Genomic DNA, 18,559 nt, shown 5'->3' on the forward strand with positions numbered 1-18,559 from the left:
AACGGGAACTGCACATGGTGATAAGGATTCACGAACATACCCTTTGTCCAAAAGCTCTTTTACCTGTCGCTGAATTTCCTTTGTTTCTTCAGGATTGGTGCGGTAGGCTGGACGATTTGGAAGCGAAGCACCTGGTACTAAATCAATTTGATGCTCAATTCCACGGAGTGGAGGAAGTCCAGCTGGTATCTCATCGGGAAAAACATTTTCGAAGTCCTGTAAGAGATCAAGAACAACACTAGGCAGCGATGAAGGTAAATTGTTAGTTGAAAGTAGGACCTCCTTGTGCAAGAGCACAAAGAATGGGGCTGTGGTGTTTCTCACTTCTCTCAAATCACTCTTGCTCACAAAGAGACACTCAGTGTGGCGTGGCTGTTTAGGATTGGCATGAGGCTTTATGTGGCTGGATGGGTTAGAACTCTCTCCCTTACTTGGGTTGGGGGTCTCACTCAATTTTCTTTTGTCTGATTCCTCTCTTTTCTTGCGAGCCATATCTGAAGTATGTATCTCCTCTGGAGATAATGGAACAAGAACCACCTTCTTGTCATTGTGAATGAAAGTGTATTTGTTAGACTGTCCAAAATGCACCGAGTCCACATCAAATTGCCAGGGCCGACCAAGCAGCAAATGGCATGCTTGCATGGGGACAATATCACAATCAACCTCTCCATGATAATCACCAATAGAAAATGACAAACGAATCATCGCTGAAACCTTAACTGTCCCAGAATTATTCAACCATTGCATATGGTATGGATGTGGATGGCGACGTGGCTGCAAACCAAGCTTATCAACAAGCAAAGCACTAACAATATTATTGCAGCTCCCACCATCTATGATGAAACGGCACACTTGTCCTTTCACTTTGCATCGGGATTGAAACAAATTATGGCGTTGTCCTTGTTCAGCAGCAACAAATTGAGTGGAAAGAACTCGCCTAACCACCAAAGAAGGAGATGGTGTGTTCATTATAGAAGGCTTCAAATCAGGAAAATCAGCAAGCAACTCATCAAAATCAGCACTAGTAATCTCGTCGGAAGATGGAGAAACTACATCGTGTAATATGTCATTGTGAGCAAAAGTTGGAATAGGTTGAATGGCTAAACAATTCAGACCTAGCTCAAATGTACCATCCTCTGCTGAATACTCACAAGTGTCAAGATTAAGATCTGCAAATACAGTGGTAAACTCGTCCTCCTCTTCACTTTGTGAATCATAAGAACCATCAGCAAGTGCAATAATAGTACGACGATTGGGACATTCAGCTTGCTTATGCCCATGACCACCACACTTAAAACACTCAATCTTGCTTGTCTTGCGTTGGGTGGCTGCAGTAGAAGAAGTGGGCTGATTTGAACTCACAGCTTTACCTTTCGCATCCAATTGTTTCGAAGAAGTTGGAATAGATCTATTTGCTCCACGAGATGAGGATTTGGGCGTTGCAGCTCCTTGCTGTTGGAATTGAGGCGTGACATCCCCTTGCTGTTGGGAATGACGCCATGAAGCATTGTATTTGTAAGACGTAGCAACTTGCCGTTCAGCCCTCTTTGCAAAATGAACCAACTCAGTGAGACAAGTGTAATTTGTCATATCCACTTTATCAGCAATGGATTTATTGAGGCCAACCATAAACCGGGCCATTGTGGATTCCTCATCTTCAGTTATCCCTGTACGAAGTAAACACATTTCCAATTCTTGAAAATATTCATCAACAGTACGAGTACCTTGCACAAGACGTTTTAGCTTCAAATGTAGGTCACGAGAATAATATGCAGGAACAAAACGACGTCGCATTTCCCTCTTCATGTCTTCCCAAGTTATACGGTCATGCCCAACTCTATGATATTCAGTACGGATCTGATTCCACCAAGTTATGGCATAGCCTTTGAACTCAATGGCTGCAAGCTTTGCCTTCTTTTCAGCAGGGTATTCATACAAATCAAATAGTTGCTCCACTTTGGTTTCCCATTCAAAGTAATCATCAGCATTCTCCTTGCCGCTGAATGGAGGAATGGACACTTTAACCTTGCCCAAACCATCATCATTGTGACGTCGTTCATGATGACGCCGACGGTGATCACCATAACGACCACGGGTTCCAAAACGGCCAAAGTTGTCACCACCATGATCATCATATGCACCACGGCGACCATAAGGATCACCTCCATGTTCACACTATAATTTGAAAACGTTTCAGCATCAAAATCAGGAGGATGCCCAACAGGGACACGTCGTGCACGACCAAAACCAGCAGCAAATCCTCGGCCACGGCCACCTGCAAAGTTATCAAAACCAGCAGCGAATCCTTGGCCACGACCACCACCACCGCCACCGGCATGTTGATCATCATCCTCAATGTGTTCATCATCATGAGGTGGATGCTCCCCGTGTTGCTGCTGTAGTGATTGTTGAAGTGCTTGCATCCCTTGCATCAATTGTTGCATTTGTGCACGCACTTCCTGAATTTCTTGAGCAGAAACAGTGTGAGAAGGGGAATCTTCATTTCCTGCCATGTTAGTAACAAAGGGAGAAAGTAATAGGACAAAATATATGTGGAATCACTCCCTCACCACTTACAAAACAAGTTCTTTCTCTCCCTGAAAAGAGCAAGAACCGGGGCTGCAATTTGTAGTGGAAGAGTGATTGTAACAGCGACGACGGTGCAACAACTCACGGTGCTTTTTAAGTGGAGCTTGGTGGGGTAATATGTAAGTGGAATGCGCTGAAAAATGTAGTGATGCAAAACCGAATAATAATCCAAGAACACAAGTCTAAGTTGCTGAATATAAAGGAAAAGATGCACAAAGAAAGGAACAAGATGTAGGAAGTGGATAGATGAACACCAATTGCACCAAACAAAACTTGTTGCTGCCCAAACCCCTTTTTGGTGTGCTGAACACAATTCTCTTTTATTTCTTTTCTTTCCTTTTTTTTTTTTTTGAACAAGAACTCGTTGTTTTCAGTCCTTCTTTTGACCAATATACATCTTTTCTTTTAACATTTGTGACAACACAGCACAACTTTCAACTGAGGGGGCGCACAAGGATCAACCAAGATGGATGGTGCAGCACAAAAACAAGAAACTCGGGAGGGGAATATGTGGCGGGTAGAAAACAAGGGTGGGACGGGTGGGTATTTTTTGTTTATATATATGCAGCAAGCAATGACGATCAGATCAAGGATGGGATGGAACAAAGATATCAGCTAGAACGATGAGGGGGGGAAAAAAATTCAGCAACTAGACAAATCTTAAAGGATTAAAACTCGATAAAGCAAACTACAAAATCAGTAGCACGTATGAATTTGGGCTGTAGGTTTTCTTTTTGGCTATTAGTGGACAGTAGGTATATAAAATCTATCCTACCAAAAACAAGAACAATCCTACTGAGGAAACGGAGGCTTTGATACTAGATGATAAGCACACGCCTAGGCAGCACGTGTAGCAAGTTGTTGTGGCCCGATCTTCTCGTAGGATCTGCGAACTTGATAAATTGTCGCTGCGTGACCTGGTGAAGAGGCAGCGCACCGCGAGGCTGTCCACGCGACGAACTACCGAGACAATCACCCTTCCACGTATCGACGAAACAGCCCACGCAATCACGCCCTATAGACGTGAAGGCACGAACTGGGTGAACCGCAGTTCGGCGTTCTACAACTCCCTCAGGGGTCGAAAGAACAAATGTTGCAAGCCTCTCAAGACTCACGCATAAACAAACTCCACGAATTTGTGTATTCTGAATTCAATAAAAATTAAGATCTGTCTTTTCATTGTCTAGTACAAGATATAGAGATAGGGGCGTTCAGCTTTGAGTAAATGGCTGCATGCGCATGCTCTAATGGATTTCGTGGCTGGTTCGCGCGTCTTTTCAGCTTCTGGCAGCAGTTACTAAAATGAGCATAACTCCTTATTGGGACGTCCAAATAATGAACCGTTTGATGGGCTGGAAAGTAGACTTGAAGACGCTTCCATCCACTTATAGAACACCGTCTAACTCCTTGTATTCTGTCCGCAGTGATGCTTGGAATTCGTACCATGTGTCAGTCATCTAGCTTCTGGTTGCATTCCCATGCTAAGGTGATGAACCACCATTTTATTCATGCACACCATAGGCTTCTTGGTTCAGATGTCCAGAGGCTTGAATCCATCTTGATCCCATGCTAGTTCATACACTCCATCATTCCTAAGGACATTGAAACAAGAACTCAAAAGCATAGGCTCATTCAACATAGACTGATTATTAAACATAAGGTTAGCGTTCACCTGAGAATGAATTTCCTTCTGCAATTGTTTAGCTCTACTCCTTGTAATTGGACCAGCTATATCAAGTGGAGTTTCATTTGAAGATGAGTGAATGCTAGGCATGTCCTCATTATCCTCGATGTGTTGGCTCCTCCTGGTACTTTTTACTACTATGTCATCAACATAGGCCAATACATTTTGTCCCAGCTGCGGCTTTAATACAGCCTGTACCAACCTTGTAAAGGTTGCTCTAGCATTTCGGAGTCTGAAAGGCATTCTTACAAAACAGTATGTTCCGAAAGAGGTTCTAAAACTCGTTTTGTCTTCATCTTCCTTTGCCATCCATATTTGATGGTACCCTGCATAAGCATCTAAGAAGCTTAGCATCTCGCAGCCGGCTGCGGAGTCTACGCGCTGGTCAATTCTAGGTAGTGGAAAGTCATCTTTGGGCAAGCTTTGTTTAAATCTGTGAAGTCGATGCACAATCTCCACTTTCCATTGCTTTTCCTTACTAATACAGGGTTGGCCAACCACTTCGAGTGCATAACTTCGTGTATCACTCCGGCATCGAACAGTTTTTCTACTTCGGCCTTTGCTGCTTCTTCTCTTTCCCCCAAAGCTTTTCTAAGCTTCTGCTTCCTTGGTTTCGCTTTGGGGTCCACATTTAGCTTGTGCTGAATGATGTTTCGACTTACTCCTTGCAGGTCTCTGGGGGACCACGTGAAGACATCGTCGTTTTTGTGAAGGAACATTACAAGTTGGTGCTGGTCCTCTGCTGGGGCCTCTGCCCCTATTGTGATCTTTTTATCTTCTTTTTCATGATTTAGTTGTACTATTCTGGTAGCTCCTTCTGGTGCACCCTTCGCACATTTCCCTATATTTGGCTGGTTATGGCCTGCTTCGGGACCCGTCGAAGGGTCTGCGATGTTGTGGACATTTCTTCTTCCTGGAGCTATTCCCACTTCGATTCGCCTAGCAACTCGCTGATCTCCCAACACCTTTATGACTCCTTCTGGGCCAGGCATCTTCATGCACAAATATGCGTGGTGCGGTATTGCTCCGAATGTATTGAGGAACCCCCTCTCAAATATCGCATTGTAAGGGTAGCTAATGTCCACCACATCAAAGGTAATTTCTTCTGTGCGGAAATTCGTCTGTTCGCCAAACGACACTGGGATTGTTAATTTTCCCAGAGCGTTGATTGTGTTTCCGCCGAAGCCTAGCAACGGTGATGCAGCTTGTTTTAAGTCACTTCTTCGCAGCCCCATTTTGTCGAAGGCATCACCGAAGATAATGTCCGCGGAACTTCCTCCATCGATCAATATCCTATGTACTTCATTTCCCGAGATGTTCACGGTAATGACGAAGGCATCTGTGTGCAGATAATCTAATACCCTCATATCCTCTTGCGAGAATGTAATGGGAATGCTGGACCATATTGAATTGACGTACGTTGGTCCCACTCCGACGTGGTTAACCCTTCACACGTATTCTTTTCGTTGTCTCTTGGATTCTGTTTGCTGGCTGGACCCCCCTGAAATGGCTAGCACCACATTCTACCCATGGTTTATAGTATTAACTGATTTGCTACTTTCTGGTGGTGCCTCAATTGCGGGTCATGGCGGCGGCGGGGGTAGGTCGCCCCGAATGTTCATTTGCCTAGTTTGATCAAATTGAGCTGAAGGTGCGGGTGCATATTGTGGTGCTGGAATTTGCTGCCATTGGTTCGGAAACACCATGTTCTGACTGTGGTTTTGCCACCCTTCGCTTCTTGCGAAGCTTGTTTCGTGGTGAACTGTCCTTCCGTTATCGACCGACTGCTTCGCTAAACTTTCTTTCATAGCCACGACTTGTGGGCAATGTTTAGTCCGGTGGCCAGCTCCTTCGCCGTGCAGCTCGCAGTAAAAGGTTGCCAGGTCGTGCGGAGGCCGTCCTCCTCTACCTCCGTGGCCTCTTCCCCTGCCCGCCCAGCCTCCTCTATTGGACGAGTTGTAGGCTTCGCACGATCCTTGGACTGCTTCGGGCGGGCCGGGGTTGATTTGGTTGACTTCTTTTTGGCTTGGATAATCAGGACCTTCGGGTTTTCTTGGACGTTGAGGTCTGTCTCTCTGATTGCCACCACTTGCCTCTTTAGGTGGTGCATGTTTTACTTTTGAGGCCGTAAACTCATTTTTCCTTCGAAGATGATCGAGCTCAGACCTTGAGTATTCTTTCATCTTGTTGAGCAGCTCCTGGATGCTTGCGGGTCTTTTTCTGCTAAGCTTTCCTGCCAACAGGCCCCCTCTAATGCCCTGTATTGCGGCATCAATGATCGTATCTTCGCTCTAATCCCTTCGCATGACAACGTATGTGTACGAATCGGTGCATATAACTCTGTAAAGTTTCTGTTGGTTGCTACTTCAGCGCGAAGAGGTCGGTTGCGGTGATGTTGTCTGCCCGGTTCCCCTGGAAATTACTGTACAGGGTAGTGCGCAGCTGTTCCCATGAATATATGGACTCCGGGGGTAGGGCGGAGTACCACGACCTTGCTATTCCCTTTATCGCCAATACGAAGGCCTTTGCCAAGGTTACACCGTCCCCACCAGCTGACTCTACGGCTGCCTCGAAACTCATGACAAATTCTCTCGGATCTGATTCTCCATCAAACATTACCACTCTGGGCATCTTGAATCCTAGCGGCCATGGCTGATTTTGCAGGTCCATTGCTAGGGGTGACTCAGGATCTCCCGTGGAAGATCTTCGCCAAACTTCTTGCGAAGCTCGTATCAAATCTCCCGGTGGCGTCGGCCAGCGAGACATGCCCTCCGCTTGGAGTATATCGATTTCCTCTTGGATCTTTTCCAACGTTTTTCTTGCTTCGTCTGCCCGCCTGCGGTACTCTGCGGCTTTCCGGCTCGCTGCTAGGCCATCCAACATGCGCTTCTTGTGCGCAAGCTGCCTTTCCAACTCCTCGGCTTCTAGCCTCGCATTTCGTTCTTCGTTTGTTTCTTCCTCATGTTCAAACTCCGCGAAATCGCCGAGTTCCTCCCATTCTTCGTTCTTCCCTCTTTCGCCTTCTTTTTCTGGAAGATCGAAGCGAGTGCGATCCATTGGCTCCATGATCGGTATTTGCTCCGTGTCCATCCGAAGTGCGTCGTCATGTCGGCCATCGGTAGGTTGTTGTGGCCCTGTATCAACTTCGCAATGCCGCTCTCGTCCAGCCGAAGCCCCCCCAGCTGAGGCATTACTTGATCCTGGTACGGCCGGAGTGGTTCTGTCGGCCAAAGGTCCGACCGCGGCTGGGGGTTCCAGTAACGCCTCCGCTCCTCCGGGTGGCTTCGCTTTCTTATTAGGTGGCATGCCTTCGTGGGTTCGATCCGGCGGACGGCGCCAACTGTTGGGATTAAAGTCCCAGACAAGGCGGGCCTTCGGAGGTGGAAGTATCGAAGGTCCCTTAGAGTGACACGTACTGGAAGTGGAACAATTTTCAATTACCTCTTACGGTTACACTGTGGCTCTATTTATAGCCCGTACCCGGCAATCACGGGTCCTGTTTACATATCTTATCCCCTAACCTGCTACATTCCCGGAATATCCGGAGGTAATATGGTACAAATGAGCGTGATCCCATAATTACAACAGTACCCAGGACAACCGTAGTCGGGCCCACTATCGAGCTGGCCATCCATTCGAAGGGTGTCGAAGCCCTCTTCGCCCGACCGCATGACGGGCAGCCTTCGCCCCCCCCCCCCCCCGGCGAAGACCTGGTCGTGCCTTCGCTCGCTTCAAAGGATGCGGGATGCGAACCGAGGCTTCGCTCGACAATCAAAGTCGATTAGCCTCCGCCTGCGCCGATTCGGTGACCAGAAGGTGCGTGGATGCCCGCACCCTTCGACCAACTTCGCTCCATAGCACCTCCAGTAAACTTCACGGTTGCCTTCGAGTGAGGGGGTGGCGGGAGATGATCCCCAACATTGACCAAGTGAATTGGTCTGATAGAATCTGTCATGGGTAAACGAAATCCGACGAAAAAAAAATCATAGGAGAAAAAAACTAGAGCAACTTGATCTCGAAAAGAACACAAAAAAGACTAAAGAACTCTAAATTATTTCTGGAAAAGGATCATCCCCCATCCACTCAACGGCGGTGAGAACGCCAGTGGAGACTGGGGAGGGACTGGAAATGAACCTTTGGATGGGACGGTGGTGGCTAGGGTTCTGAAGTTATAGTTATTTTAGATGAAGCACTCACTTTTTTCCTGTAGGTGGAAGCGATTTTTAGGGGTGAGGGTCTTTATCAATAGTTGGGTTGGGACCTTTTGTGACTCATTTGGTTGCAGCCCTAGCAACTCTAGGCCCAGGCGTCCAGAAAAATGCCGCTTGGACCCAGAACGCAGCAGCCGGATTGCAATTCCTTATCGGTCACGTGCTTAAAAAGGGCACCGATTGTGGTCATCAATGTTTGTCCCTTTTTTATCTTCTTGTTCAGAAGATTCAAAATTTGTACACTCAACCACTGCCATGCAAAGAGGAGTCCACTATTTCTAATTCCTCATTCCAGTGACCAAAGATATTGCCATTTGGAATGAGACATGAAATTTCCTGAAGAATACGATGAAATTCAACTTCTTGAGAATATAAACATGATGACCCACTTTCTTTGACGAAACAAAGTAGCAAAAACGGCTGAGGTGTTAAAGGTTCACCCTCAACGTCTTGGAAAAGGTCCCTTTTTGTAAACAGTTTCTGGATGGTTTCAGATCCAAAAATAAAATGAAAAAGAGTATAGACTAATCACAATATAGTTAACCGGTCTATCCATCTTTGTTACAAAGCAACAGTCCAGAATCGCATGATACAATATATGTGTAACGAGCTACAACTGAACTGTGGTGTACATACAGTATGGATACATTAATGTTCTTAGGTTTAAGCCATGGTATTTATAAAAAAAAATCGAAGCCATGAGATATGTTCATCAAGAATCTATGTAGATTCTTGATGAACATATCTCATAGCTTAAACCTAAGAACATTAATGTTATCAATTGCCTACTTTCAAAAAAATTAGAAATTATTTCCTAATTTAAATGTACATTTCAAAATGCTTAATTCACCCTGTAGTCTCAAAGGCTGTGGGTAGCCATAGCACTTAGCCATGTTTGAACATGCGCAATTTAAAGCTTATTAATATTCCTAAAAATCATGTGTGTGGTTCAGCTAAAACATATTCTGAACTATCCGTACAATAAATTTGGTATGGTTTAGACCGCAAATGGCAATTCTTTTTGGCTCCACAAGTCACCTAAGTATTATTGTTATAGAACCAATTGTAAATATACCAACATTCGACATTGAATAATTCAAATTCTACGACTCTATTGGATGTGCATGTTTCCAAATAGGACCTGTACATGTTGCATTAAGCGCTGGCAAAATTTTGAGGAAAATCGAACATAATTGCTAATTATTTAGAGGGCGTTTACAAGGCTAAATAGTATGAAATGATAAAAATGCATATAAATAGAGCATTGCAAAGGACCTCACTTTTTTACCAAGTAACCTAGGGATGGAAATAATTTTAAAAATTATTACACCACATGAGAGGAATATTAGTGAATTTTTTCAGATTTTTGAGAATTTATTTGAGGCCTAAAAAATTACTAGAATTTCTAAAAGTAACCATTTTTGGAGTTTTTTATTTTGAAACCTAGTTTGGGTATTGAGGTGAATCATTTTAAAATAGATTCATCAGAAATTATAGGATATACAGAAAAAGTTTTATGAATTTTAGAGTACGGCAACCCTACTGCTCAAATAGAGAAAGCGGAAAGAGAATAATTGAAACCGCTAAAAACACTGTTTATCCACGAAAATACTGTTCATCCGAGTCACCAACTAATTCGGCGTAACTCAGGCTACCACGTCGAACCCACGTGTAAAGGCGCCGGGGTTTTCGCCAGTGTGGCCACTTTGGTCACGCCAGACACTTTAGCGTGACAAAAGAGGCTAGTTCCTGAAAATTTAGATACCGACAGGCTGTTATTAAAATATTAGTTTTAAAAAGACTAAAATAAAAAAAATCTACAGAATACAGGGAGGGAAAAGAAACAGCAGCTAAGTATTAGATGTAGGAAGAAAGCACAACACTACCACAACCATGGTCACAAATGACGAAAATGAGCACAGCTGCAGCGGTTCCATCTACAATGTGCAATGTGCATATAGCAGTCAGCTAGCACTTCGTGCACAACAATCTGCACAAATCAGCTTCGCACTTGGACTTCATTGAGTAACTGGAAGTGATCTCTGATTTTTAACTAGTTGCATCCTGGAAGAACTCAACCGGGATCGATGGCGGGCAGTACTGCTTTGCTACAAAATTGTACCGAGAGAACAGATGAGGGGAGAGCATTAGTACTTGAACATCAGAGTAGAAAATGAATTAAATGCTTCAAATTTCCACTCACCTTATTCTGGCTGTACTTTTCTCCAACTGCAGGAAGATTGCTTCCAAGGTCAAGGGAGAAAAACCGGTGCAGTGCCCTTACACAATCGTGCCACTCAGCTTGATAGGTGTAGAGTGCCCGATCTTTCGGCGAGTGATGATAATTTCGATTAGTGGACGTCGACCCTCACGATCCGACTACGACGAGCAAGCCCGAAGCGCCAATGCAATCGCTGAACCAACTTCCGATGGATATTAACCTTGCAGTAAACAAGATCAACCTGATCACGAGGATCAATTCTTGCAAGCAATCGAAGAACGAGCAAGAATTAGAGGCGAGCAATCTAATGTATTGCACGAAGGTGGAGTTCTGAATTCACGTCGAAGGACGGATTGTAGCTAGGCTATCAATTAAACAAAACTCAAGTAAAATAGGGGGCGCAGCCCCTGGTTTTATAGGGTAGAAAAGAGGGGGCGCAGCCCCTAGGGCCGGCTAGGAGAGGGAGAGGCACGCACCCCTAGGGGCGCCCTCCTTTGGGCCGCCTTGGCCAGATTGGCCCAAGTTGGTCCACATCAGTCTTTAGGCCTTCTGTTGGTCAAACTGAGCTTCTGGGCCTTCATTCTTCAGCACCAAAACAATCTTTAATTCTCGTGCACGGGCCCGAGTCATTGGCCTAGCTGGTGGCGCCTGGATTGATGGAGATGGCGTGTGGACTTGGGCTGATGGAGATGGCACCTGGGCTGGAGTGGATGGCGTCTGGGCTGATATATAGGTGTCGATGTCCTCATCATCCTCCCCTTCTTGAAGTGAAGTCGTCCTCGACGGCAATTCATCATCCTCGCCCAAATATGGTTTCAAATCTGCAACATTAAAACTAGTGGAAACACCAAACTCCATGGGCAGATCAAGAACATAAGCATTATCATTAATTTTGGTTAGCACTTTAAAAGGACCAGCAGCACGAGGCATCAATTTCGAACGACGCAAAGTAGGAAATCTATCTTTACGCAAATGCAACCAAACCAAATCACCAGGTTCAAAAGAAACATGTTTTCGACCTTTACTACCAGCAACTTGATACTTTTTATTAGCAACAGCAATGTTTTGTTGTGTTTCTTTATGCAATTGTTTCATGTGATCAATATGAGCAAGAGCATCAACATGTGGTTCATCTTCAACATCAATAACAAACAAATCAATAGGCGCCCTAGGAATATAGCCATAAACAACCTCAAAAGGACACATCTTAGTGGCAGAATGTGTAGCACGATTATAAGCAAATTCAACATGAGGTAAACAATCTTCCCAACGTCTCAAATTTTTATCTAGAACAGCTCTAAGCATAGCAGACAAAGTTCTATTTACTACCTCAGTTTGCCCATCAGTTTGAGGATGACAAGTAGTACTAAACAGCAGCTTAGTTCCCAATTTATTCCAAAGAGAACGCCAAAAGTGACTAAGAAATTTAGCATCACGATCAGAGACAATTGTTTTAGGAATTCCATGCAATCTAACAATCTCTCTAAAGAACAATTCAGCAACATTTGAGGCATCATCAGTTTTATGACAAGGTATAAAGTGAGCCATTTTAGAGAATCTATCAACGACCACAAAAATACTGTCCCTCCCCTTCTTAGTGCGAGGCAATCCCAAAACAAAATCCATCGAAATATCATGCCAAGGTGAAGAGGGAATAGGCAAGGGCATATACAAACCATGATTACCCAAACGAGACTTAGCTTTCTGACATGTAGTGCAACGTGCAACAAGGCGCTCAACATCACGGCGCATCCGTGGCCAAAAGAAGTGGTCGGACAACACCTCGTGTGTTTTGAAAACGCCGAAGTGACCCATCAGACCACCTCCATGCGCCTCCTGCAACAACAAAAGACGAACCGAGCTAGCTGGAATACACAGCTTGTTAGCACGAAACAGGAACCCATCCTGCATATGAAATTTGCCCCAAGGTTTGCCATCTTTACAGTGTAAAACAATGTCATGAAAATCAGCATCATTAACATATTGATCTTTCAAAGTTTGCAAACCAAAGATTTTAAAGTCTAATTGGGACAGCATCGTATAACGACGAGACAAAGCATCAGCAATCACATTTTCCTTCCCGTTTTTATGTTTGATGATGTACGGAAAAGACTCAATGAATTCGACCCACTTAGCATGACGACGGTTCAGATTAGTTTGGGTTCGAATATGTTTCAAAGCTTCATGATCAGAATGAATAATAAACTCGCGAGGCCATAGATAATGCTGCCATGTTTGCAAAGTTCGCACTAAAGCATAAAGTTCTTTATCATAAGTAGAATAATTAAGAGCAGCACCACTTAACTTCTCACTAAAATATGCAATGGGTTTATGATCTTGTAATAAAACAGCACCTAACCCAATTCCACTAGCATCACATTCCAATTCAAACACTTTATCAAAATTAGGCAATTGCAAGAGAGGAGCATGAGTTAACCGTTCCTTTAAAGTGTTGAAGGCTTCATCCTGTGGTGCGCCCCACTCAAATGGCGCACCCTTCTTGGTCAATTCGTGCAACGGTGCAGCGATGGTGCTAAAATCTTTCACAAAACGACGATAGAAACCTGCAAGACCAAGAAAACTGCGAACCTGTGTAACCGTCGTCGGTTGAGGCCAACTTTGAATGGCGTCCACCTTGCTGCCATCTACCTCAATTCCCTGTGAAGTGACAACATAGCCAAGAAACGAAACACGTTGCGTGCAAAAAGTGCATTTTTCCATGTTACCAAACAAGTGAGTAGCACGCAAAGCATCAAAAACAGCACGCAAATGATCTAAATGCTCATTCATGGATTTGCTGTATATAAGAATATCATCAAAATAAACAACAACAAATATTCCAATGAAAGGCCTAAGAACTTCATTCATTAAGCGCATAAAAGTGCTAGGAGCATTAGACAAACCAAACGGCATAACCAACCATTCATACAAGCCAAATTTTGTTTTAAATGCCGTTTTCCATTCATCTCCTAGTTTCATTCTAATCTGATGGTAACCACTACGCAAATCAACCTTAGAGAAAATTGTGGCACCACTAAGTTCATCAAGCATATCATCAAGGCGTGGTATAGGATATCGATAACGAATTGTAATATTGTTAATTGCACGACAATCGACACACATACGCCATGAACCATCTTTCTTAGGAACAAGCAAAACAGGAACCGAACAAGGACTAAGAGACTCACGAATGTAACCTTTGTCAAGCAACGCTTGGACTTGACGCTGAATTTCTTTCGTCTCTTCAGGATTTGTGCGGTACGGAGCGCGATTAGGAAGCTGTGCGCCTGGAATTAAATCAATTTGATGTTCTATGCCACGAATAGGAGGAAGACCTGGTGGCAATTCAGCGGGAAAGACATCTTTATATTCCTGCAAAAGGTTAGCAACAGCAGGAGGAATATGCAATGTAGGCGCCTCATCTAGTGAAACAAGCATACGAGAGCAAACGAGCGCATAACAAGGCAAATTAGCATCATGTAATTCATCAAAATCAGCACGTGTAGCAAGCAAGATAGGGTTATGCAATTTAATCTCAGGTTGAACAGGTGCAACAGGAGGTGATTTAATCAATTTTGCAGCTTTTGCCGCTCTAGCAATATCATCTTTTAGAACTTGTTCAGGTGTCATAGGATGAATAACAATTTTCTGACCCTTAAACATGAAGGAATAATAATTGGAACGACCATGATGAACACTATCAATATCATATTGCCAAGGACGGCCAAGCAACAAAGAACATGCTTCCATTGGAACAACATCACAATCCACAAAATCAGAATAGGCGCCAAGAGAAAAAGGAACACGTACCGAGCGCGTTACCTTTATTTTGCCGCCATCATTAAGCCACTGAACATGATAAGGATGTGGATGCTTCCTTGTTGGCAATGACAACTGCTCCACCAAGGTCGTACTAGCCAAATTGTTGCAACTGCCACCATCGATGATTATACGGACCGCTCGTTCTTGTACGACGCCTTTGATATGAAAAATGTTGTGGCGCTGATTCTTTTCGTCCTGAACGACCTGTGTACTAAGAACACGCTGCACAACAAGATTTGCATACCTGTCGGCGGCACTAGAGTCGACATGAAGCTCCGTATTATCTGCATGGTCAGTAGCAAGCATAGAATGTTGAACATCCTCAGAATCACTAGCGGAAGAATACTCACCGTCGTCACGAATCAGCATGGTCCGTTTGTTGGGGCAATCTCGAATTACATGACCAAACCCTTTGCAACGATGACACTGAATATCGCGAGCACGTCCAGATGACGGCGCGGGCTTGGCCGGAGGCGCGGTCGGCTTGGCCGACGAGTCGCGCGAAGGTGCGGTCGATGAAGAGGTCGACTCGCGCGGGGTGGAAGAGGAAGTAGGGGGCGTCGACCGTGGGGCTGGTGTAGGAGCCTTGCTCGAACCTGCAAAATGATTAGTGCGTGTCGAAGATCGCCGTCCCTGCACTTCGCGTTCAGCTTTACAAGCATATTCAAATAAGGTGGTCATGTCATCATAATCCTTATAATCAAGAATGTCCTGAATTTCACGGTTTAAACCACCTCTAAAACGAGCCATAGCAGCATCATCCTGTTCAACTAAACCACAGCGAATCATACCCTTTTGCAAAGCTTGATAATAATCCTCTACGGAAAGCGAACCTTGTTGAAAACGCTGCATTTGATTAAGCAAATCTCTAGCAAAATATGACGGCACAAAACGATGACGCATAGCAGCTTTTAATGCCGTCCAAGTGGCTGGAATATTATCAGGATATTTTTGTCTATACTCACGCCACCAAATTAAAGCAAATTCAGTAAATTCACTAATAGCAGCCTTAACTTGTAAATTAGCAGGAATATCATGGCAGGCAAATTTTTGTTCAACTTCTAATTCCCAATCAAGATAAGCAGCCAGATCATATTTGCCAGTAAAAGTAGGAATCTTAAATTTTATTTTGGCAAAAGAATCATTAATAGGAACACGTACCCTACGAGCACGACCACGACGATTGTCTTCATCTAGCTCGGTGTCGGCGCCGTAGTCACTTGCATTTTGTAACTCCGTGAGCTGTGTCGACATGGTCCGAAGCTGTGTCGTCATGGCCTCAAGACGAGTCGTGATCGACTCGAGCGTGGTGTGGGCAGCTGTATCAGCGAGGTCGAGCTGATCAAAACGCGCATTCGACGAAGTGATCGTAGAATCAAATCTCTCGTGCATCGTCTTCATGTCGTTTTTGAGCCCATCAACCTGCGCCTGGACATCCTGGAGGGAGAGCTCCTCCGACTGCGAGCCTTTTTCTGTCATCGAACCACCAACAAAAACAACCACAAAAAAAGATCCTACGACGAGAGGTGAGTAATGGATGAAAAAGCTCAATCAGAAAGCTGTTATCAACTCTTACCCGTTCTTATCAAGCACGCAAGCGTGAACTGCAACCACAGGTAAAACCGGTGGAAGATTGGAGGAGCGATTGCGTGGTGAAACAAAAACCTGCTCGTAGTAGAAAATTTGTGGAGCTAGGAGGCTGCACTCAATCCAAGGGTTAGCACAATTCAAACAATAACTGCAAAGTTGAATAATAGTGCTAAACACGAACAGATGCTGCCGGCACAAGTGCGAAAGGCTAGTAAAAGGTGTAGGAACCGCCGGTGGAAAACTGATGGCCGATTGCCAGACGCGCCTGAAACCAAGGCGAGTGCGATCTTTCCAACAAACCAACAAGCAAAACGGAGTGGTAATCGGTCAAGATAAACAACCCCTTTTTCTTTTTCTTTTTTCTTTTTTTTTTTCAGGGGAACGTAAAATCTGAATATATGAACAAAGAGACCTCAAAAGAGCAATTGATGACACACACTTTTTTTTTTGTAGAGGCAGGGGTAAAACGGTAATTAAAAGATACTCTCTCTCTCTCTCTCTAGAGTAGGGTCAAAATTTGAGCTGGTTTGTGCTTGTCGCGGCGGATCTGGACGAGCAAAAGACGCGGCGCGACCGGGTAGGAAACGGCCGGATCGCGTGGCGCGGCAAACGGAACCGAACAGGACTCTCGCGCGCGGTAGCCAAAACGAGCTAGACTCTTGCGCGCGTCAAGAGACCGTGGCGCACACGGCAGGGAAGATTGGGGCGGCTAGAATAGATGGAGAGAAAGACACGAGTAACCAGCAACAATTGAACGCGTAAGCACAAAAAAACTCAACAATGCAGATTATTGAAAGAAAGTGCAAGGCGCAAAGGGTGCTGGGACAAAGATCTAACCTAAATTTTTTTTTTTGGTTTATGTGGACTAGGATGAACGAAAAACACACGATAAACTCACCGAGAAAACCTAGAATCTGATACCACTTGATAGGTGTAGAGTGCCCGATCTTTCGGCGAGTGATGATAATTTCGATTAGTGGACGTCGACCCTCACGATCCGACTACGACGAGCAAGCCCGAAGCGCCAATGCAATCGCTGAACCAACTTCCGATGGATATTAACCTTGCGGTAAACAAGATCAACCTGATCACGAGGATCAATTCTTGCAAGCAATCGAAGAACGAGCAAGAATTAGAGGCGAGCAATCTAATGTATTGCACGAAGGTGGAGTTCTGAATTCACGTCGAAGGACGGATTGTAGCTAGGCTATCAATTAAACAAAACTCAAGTAAAATAGGGGGCGCAGCCCCTGGTTTTATAGGGTAGAAAAGAGGGGGCGCAGCCCCTAGGGCCGGCTAGGAGAGGGAGAGGCACGCACCCCTAGGGGCGCCCTCCTTTGGGCCGCCTTGGCCAGATTGGCCCAAGTTGGTCCACATCAATCTTTAGGCCTTCTGTTGGTCAAACTGAGCTTCTGGGCCTTCATTCTTCAGCACCAAAACAATCTTTAATTCTCGTGCACGGGCCCGAGTCATTGGCCTAGCTGGTGGCGCCTGGATTGATGGAGATGGCGTGTGGACTTGGGCTGATGGAGATGGCACCTGGGCTGGAGTGGATGGCGTCTGGGCTGATATATAGGTGTCGATGTCCTCATCACAGCTGGTTTGTATTGTGTGTAACAAGAACGTCTGAATTCTGCTTTCAATTTAAAATAGATCCAAATGTTACCTAATGAAGATTTTTGAAAATTTAGAAGGTTGGCAGTATTCCCAGGGATTCTCTGTTGGCTTAAGGATATAATTCGCCAAGAAAACAGAAGCGGGAGCTACCAATGAAGGTACGTAGCAAAGTAAGTTGTATTCCACAAGTGATAGCTAGGAGTGGAAATTGATCCGATACCGTATCAGATAGTGCACTTTCCACATTAATATCAATATTTTAAACTAAATAGAAATATAAATTCGAATATCCTCGAATACTAATACAAATTGGACTATTCTAATCTGAATATGAATCTGTATATCTATTCACTTTGGTTAAATATAAATATATTACAATTTTAACGACAAATTCTAGAATAATAATTTTATATAACACTACAGTGATTTAACATAGAGAACCGCATTAGTTTAGTCATTAATGTGAATTAACATTTTTTCCTACTTCCATTATGTAATTAAGTGACTACTAACAAGTAATAGTACTTTAGATCCACAAAAGCAACCAAATCAAAAGAGAACCAACATAATGAGCTCTACTTGTCTTCCACATCGTATTGATGACATAACATTGCGATCAACTGTGCACTTTAACATATGGAAGTGAAACATGTATTGATGGAATTAGGTGAGAGATCAAGAGAAAAGAATAGAATAGGACGACTAATTAGATTTCACATAGGTATAACATAGGTATTTATGCATATTTGGATATTGATATTATCCGAATCCATATATATCCGTACTTGCCAAGATTTTGCATACCACATCCATATCTGTATCGGA

Source organism: Phragmites australis, chromosome 4 (assembly GCF_958298935.1).
Source record: "Phragmites australis chromosome 4, lpPhrAust1.1, whole genome shotgun sequence".
NCBI classification, from domain to species: Eukaryota; Viridiplantae; Streptophyta; class Magnoliopsida; order Poales; family Poaceae; genus Phragmites; species Phragmites australis.